Here is a 7,123-nt window from a genome sequence, read left to right as displayed (position 1 = left end):
CTCCACAGCTCCTCAGCCACTAAATCAGAGTGACCCCGACACTTTGCTCAGTGAGAGGCAAAGCCATGTTCAAAAGACGAAATCGCATCAAGGAACCTGAGCCTGAAGAAAGTGACTTCACTAGTTCTGGAGAGTTAAGTATTTTCAATCAGCCATCTGGGATTTGCTAACCACCTAATAGGCCTTAAAAACAAAGCAATCAGCAGGTGAAGTCATAAGCACACAGTCCTGGGTCTCAAGTAGCATAAAACAAAGTTCCCAGGCAGAAGTCATAAATGAAATACTGAGAAAACCTGCTTACAAAGTACCATATCAGCAACTACCGTACAGTGTACGTTTAAATGCAAAAAATGCAAACAGTTGCAAGTAGAGGGTTGAACACACGCAGATGTGCTCAGGGAGCACTTGTGAGGTGGATTGAAAAAGTGTAGAGCCACTGAGAGCGCTATGGTTTATCTGCTAGTGGAACTCAGGTACTCACACACACAGTAGGGCAGCACCAATGAAACATCAGTGTCCACTGCTCATTGGGTCTACACTCTGTCCAATAGTACTAACAAGGTACGATTGCAAATTTTCTTTTCTTCTGTAAGAAATTAGCTTGCAATCTTGTTTCTGTACCGACTGACTGAGTCAGCATTCTCAGTGGTGTGCCAGCTAAAGGTTAGCACATCTCACAAGCTATCACTTAACAAATCGCAATCAACTCCACAGTGGGATCTGCTGTAGGTTGCCCATCCGTTGGAAGATTCGGGTGGAAAACAAGTCCTTTACTCAAACCCTGGGCCTGATGGACTTCCTTCCAAAATGTGGCCTTGTTAAGTATTAAACATCTCTGTTTAATTTTGATGTGAGGTGCCATCAAATCTGTTCGAACTCATATGTGCAGTAGATTGAACAGTCACCTGGTGTTCTGCCTCCTCACAATTGTTGTGTTTGAGACCACTGTCGCAGCCACTGTGTCCATCCATCTTGTCAACCATTTCCTGTTGTGCTGCCCATCTATTTTACCCAGTATGACATCCTTCTCCAAAGGCTGGTCTCTTCTGATAGCATGTGCACAGTACTTGAGATGATCTGGCCGCTCTTTGTACTTCCTCCAAGACAGATCTCTTTGTTTTTTGGGCAGTCCGTGGTACTTTCAATATTCCTCACCAGCACCACAGGTCATAAGCATTGATTCTTCCTTGATCTTCCTTATTCGATGCCCAACTTTCACATACATATGAGGCAACTGAATATACCATGACTCGGGTCAGGTGCATCTTAGTCCTCAAAGTACCCTGCTTGCTTTTCGACACTTTAAAGAGGTCTTGTACAGCAGATTTACCCAATGCAACGTGCCCTTTGATATCTTGACTGCTGCTTTAACAAGCATTCAGTGTGCATCCAAGCAAGATAAAATCTTTGACAGCTTCAATCTTTTCTCCATTTATCATGATATCTAGCTGTAAGGTTTTGGCTTCCTTTACACTGAGTTGTAATCCATACTGAAGACTATAATCCTTGATCTTCATCAGAGAGTGCTTCAAATCCCCCTAATTTCAGTAAGCAAGGTTGTGTCATCTGCAAATCACAGGTTGTTAGTAAGCCTTCCTCCAGTCCTGATACGTCATTCGTCTTCTTATATAACCCATCTTCTCAGATTATTTGATCAGGATACCAATTGAAAAAGTATGGTGAGGGGAGAAACCCTGCTGCACACCTATTCTTATTTTAAGCCATGCAATATTCCCTTTTCTGTCTGTGTAACTGCCTGCTGGTCCAAGTGCAGGTTGTGAATGAGCACAATGACGTATTGTGGAATTCCTATTCCTCTCAAGGTGGCCATGATTGGTTGTGAGCTACACAATGGAATGCCTTGGCAGAGTCAACAAAATACAAGTAAGATGTTGAATCAAGGTGTTTATCTTTCTGGAATTCTCTGCTTTCAGCCAACAGCCATCTGACATGAGCAATGATATCCTTTGTTCCACACCCTCTTCTGAATCCAGCCTGGATCTCTGGCAGATCTCAATAAATGCACTGCCACAACCACCTTTGTGGAATGATCTCCAGCAAAGTTTTACTTGCATGTGGTATTGACATTGTTCTATAACTTGTGTATTCTTTGGGTGTTTTTCTTTGGAATTGGTACAAATGCAAATATTTTTCAGTCAGTTGACCAGATAGTTATCTTTCAAATTTCTTGGCATAAACAAGTATTTCCAGTATTTCATAAGCTTATGGAAACATTTCCATTGATATTCCATCCGTACCTGTTGCCTTGTTTTGGGCTAATGTCTTCAGTGCAGCTTGAGCTTCTATACCATTGGCTCTTGATCTCATGCAACCTCTGGAAAGGGTAGGATGCTGTCTAGTTCTTCTTGCCACAGTGAGTCTGTGTATTTTTTCCATTTCTTTTGATGCTTTTTGCATCATTCAATATTTTTCCCATAGAATCTTTAAACATTTCAACTCAAGGCTTGAATTTTTTCTTGGGTTCAATAATTCTTTACAATGGTTAAGGGGGGCTATTAGGGTAGTTAATAGGTTTCCACAAGTCAAGACCGGCGGACAATAAGGGTATAATCATTAGTGTCCTCAGTCAGCAGCCAATTATCTCTCTCCTGCCTCAACCTTTAATTCGTGTGGTAACCATGTTTCTCTTGGGTCCTCAGTCTCTCAGCCCTTTGGTCCCTTGACCTTTCTTCCAAGGGCTAGGAAGCTAGCCTGCCTGTCACTCTGTCCCACACTTCCATCATCTCAGGCCACATGAAAAATAGGAATCTCTATGTCATAGACTCAGATGCATGTGGTTTCACGTGGCCTTGTCACTTCATAAAAAGATCTTGGATGTCGTCTTCCAAAATGGTCCTGAGTGCTTTTTCTTCTCCCCTGTGACTTCAAAGATGGCTCATTCTTATAGGCAGGGAATGGTCAAAACTGACCAATCCTCTCTATTGGTGGGTGTTACAGAAGTCCTATTTGCATCGTCCCATCTAATCATTTGGTGGGAATAACAGAGTGTTGGGTAGAAGAGCCATATTCAGCATTTCACTCCACTATAACGCTGTTCCTTCTTCACAGTCAGTTCTTGGACTGAAAGCCCTTACTAAAACCTGTTCACTTTGGGTGACCCTGCTGGTGTTTGGAATATCAGTGTCATAGCTTCCAGCATCACAGCAACACACAAGCCACCACAGTGTGCCAAACTGACGGACAAGTGGTGGGGGTGTGGCCTATTGCTGGTATATGATCTAGAGAGCTAGTCTGCTTCCTGTTGGCTTTGGATCTTGTACCTGGCTCGTCTCCGAGTTCTGTGGACTTTTCCCAATGGCCCGCTGTATTGCCTACTGACACTGGTAGCCATCGGCGGAGCTGCCATCTAAACTACCAACCTTGGATTCATCGGATTCTGCAGCCACAAGCCTGCTCCACTAAGTGGTTTCATCTGGTTTTCCTGCTTCCTGGTTTGTCAGTCCCAGGGCACATGAGAAGCATCCAACTTGACATCTAACCCATGGACTTGGAGGAGACTGAACTTACCTGCTTCTACAGTTGTGTGGACCATGTTCTTGATATAAGTTTCTCTAGAGGAAACAGCCTGACACATTTGGCTAAGAAGATGGTGCTTATCTTCTTACATGCTCTTTTCCATGCTGTGGATTTTATGACTGCAATGGGTACTGAGACAGAGGTTTCTCCCCCCCCCGAGGACTTGACCACCCTTTTCTGGGACTTAGAACACTCGCCGCTATCACTTGCAAGGTTCAGAGCACAACCTAAACAACAACAACAGGGGTTAATACTTGATCACAGGTGTGACTGTTCTCAATGCCAAACTTATCGACTTATTGTTTATAGAATCCAGAGTCCCGGGAGGAGCTGGAAGGAAATATACATTAGATTCAAATGACGTTCTCTCTCTCTTTTTTTAATCGTTTCCTTAGGGGCTCAAACAACTCTTATCACAACCCATACATACATCAGTTGTGTAAAGCACATTTGTACATTCATTGCCCTCATCATTCTCAAAACATTTGCTCTCCCCTTATGCCCCTGGCATCAGGCCCTCATTTTTGCCCTCCCTCCCCACTCCCCCCTCTTTCATGAACCCTTCATAATTTATAAATTATTATTTTGTCATATCTTGCCCTGTCTGATGTCTCCCTTCACCCACTTTTCTGTTGTCTGTTCCCCAGGGAGGAGGTCACATGTAGATTCTTGTCATTGGTTCCCCCTTTCCAACCCACTCTCCCTCTACGCTCCCAGTATCACCACTCACACCACTGGTCCTGAAGGGATCATCCACCCTGGATTCCCTGTGTTTCTGGTTCCTATCTGTACCAGTGTCCATCCTCTGGTCTAGCCAGACTTGCAAGGTAGAATTGGGATCATGATGGGGATGGGGGGCAGGAAACATTTAGGAACTAGGTGAAAGTTGTATTTTTCATCGTTGCTACATGGCACCCTGTCTGGCTCATCTCTTCCCCGAGACCCCTCTGCAAAGGGACCTCCAGTGGCCAACAAATGGGTTTTGGGTCTCCACTCAGCACTCCCCACCTCACCTAATAATGTTCTCTTGGTGGGCTGTTGCCCACATTGTGCATCATTAGAACTACAGGCTGTTGGCTCCAGACACGGACTCGCTAGAGTGTTCTATACCATTTATATCAGCCTTGCCTGCAGAAGTAGCTTTCACATATTTAGGAAACAAGATTTCCACTGGAACGACCTCAGGTGTTGCCTCATTCATATTGCAACCAAAAGGTAATGTACCATAATGTACATACTGATAAGCCTGCAACGATTAAGGCAACCACACAAAATCTCATTATTTTAAAAAAGTGAATGCACTGTGCTTTAAACAATGTTCCTCATCCATGTCCAATAGCAGAGCGTTCAGATGCCAGTCACAGTTAAATCTAATTTTCTATCATCTTGGTAAATGGAAGCTAATCAACAAGTCCTCAGTTCCAGCTTCACAGCAGTACGTAAAACATTTCTGAAATGCATTAATGAAGAGAGGATGGGGGAGACTTCCTGACAATAACTGACATTTGTGGAGCAGCAGGAAAAGTCCCTGAACTCTGAGAGCATATGTATTAGATGTATAAATACATCTACAGTTTACTAGGCTTAGAAACCTATCTCCCTGAATAGTTACTAAAAGTAAGATTAGCAGCACCATTTGTTAAATGCAACGCTGTAAATTCTTAGTTGACTCTCATAAGAGCCTCATCACAACTCTGTAAGGTTAATATTCCACCTGCCATTGTGCAGTTGAGGTACCTGAGGCAAGGAGAAGTGCATTCTTTGTCCCAAGCTTCATCACTAATCATAAACAGAGGGGATACTTCTACCAGCAACAATTCCAGAGCCCAGGCTCTGGACCATGTGCTTTATTTCTCTCCTAGGTGTTGTGCTCCTCTGGGCCTGATTGCTCATCGATTGAATGGAGATAGGTGGGTAGTTCAACATTTTCTATGTAGGGCTTCTGGGATATCATTTTGGCTAGAAGTAGGGGACCATGATTCCTGCTTAAAGATGGAATAAAACATGAGAGAGGTGGATGTTTGTAAGGCGAAAACCTGTTAGAGAAGGGAATCTCAAACATTTTCCACTAATAGAGAGCGCAGAGACTCAAAAAACACTTCACTGTGTTATTAATCCAGACTGATAGTGACCCTTTAGGGTAGGGTACAACTGCCCTGTGGAGTTCTGAGATTGTAGCTCCTTATGGGAGTAGAAAGCCTCGTCTTTCTCCCAAGGAGCAGATGGTGGTTTTGAACTGCTGACCTTGTGGTTAATAGCCTAGCACCTAACCACTATACCACCAGGGCTCCCTTTTGTGGTGAGGCTGCACCCTATAAAAGGTGGACAACTGGCAGACACAGAAAACAGGGCAGTCCCAACCAGTTCCAGCTCTCGCAGACTTCACTGGGTTTTGCTATGGTCAATTCTATTGTCAGTTATGCAGCACAGTTGTTTGCAGTGGTTTGCGTGGGCCCACTGTTTGGAAACCATAAGGGCTGGGACTCACCCAAGCCATCCTTTGGCACTGCTAATAAATGACATGATTAGTTTACTTAATATTGTTTCCCTTTCAGTTCTTTAAAGAAGGGATGTGTGCCAGGAGATCTGTTCTCTTCAAGTAATCCAAGTCCTGTGGAACAAGACTACCTCATATTCCTTTTTTTCCCCACCTGCTTTTCCACCTAGTGCTATGGGTTAGGCATTGGGCTGGTAATTCCAAGGTTTGTGGTTCAAACCCGTTAGCTGCTTGGAGGGAGAAGGATGAGGCTATCTGCTCTGATAATGATTAACAGTCTGGGAAACCCTAGGTCACTATGGGTTGGAATCCACTCAACGGCAGTGGGATAGGTGGAGTCTAACAAAAGATATACAAGGCACACTGATGCTTAATACCATAACAATTGTTTGCTTGGCAATCAGAGAAGATGTACATACATTGGCTACAAAACATTTTGTGTGCAGAGACCCATTGTCACACATGGGAACCTGTGAGAGCTAGGGCTGGCAAAAGAGCCTTATTTTTCCAAATCTCACAAGTTTTCTACCTTTGACAGGACGAAGTCTTACCACTTTTCTATCATTTTCCTGTTATTCAGGGGGAAATATTTTAGCTTTCCTTCAATAACAGGTTTCTCCCTTACGCAGGTTCCAATGTTTGCAAGTTTTGCTGTATGTCTTATTTTTCATGGTCGTGCAGAATTTAGGCCTTAGTGGTTGATTTATTTCTTGTAATAAGTATAGATAAAACTGTACTAACCCAAAAGCTGTTAGAAGCATGGGAAATTATTTACCTCTAGGCAAACTGCTCTTGGCACTGTATTCCTCCCTGAAGTATTTAATCTGAGTCCCAATCTTATTCTGAACAGGTAATGTTAGTATTACTCCCCATAAAATGTTATCTGAGAAGTATAAGATTGTCCTAAACTCCGAGGCCACCAGATTCCAAAATTGCAACAACAAAAAAAGGTGTGAATCTGCTAGCGAGACAGCTTTGGGTGGATAGTCACTGTGACCTGAGCTCTGTCTTCTGTAAAACGTGAATCACAGTTTCTATTCTCCTCAAGAAGTAGGAGGAGTAAGTGTTAAAAAGGCTGATGAGCACTGT

This window comes from Tenrec ecaudatus, chromosome 10 (genome assembly GCF_050624435.1).
Source record: "Tenrec ecaudatus isolate mTenEca1 chromosome 10, mTenEca1.hap1, whole genome shotgun sequence".
NCBI classification, from domain to species: Eukaryota; Metazoa; Chordata; class Mammalia; order Afrosoricida; family Tenrecidae; genus Tenrec; species Tenrec ecaudatus.
This window is presented reverse-complemented; position numbering follows the sequence as displayed.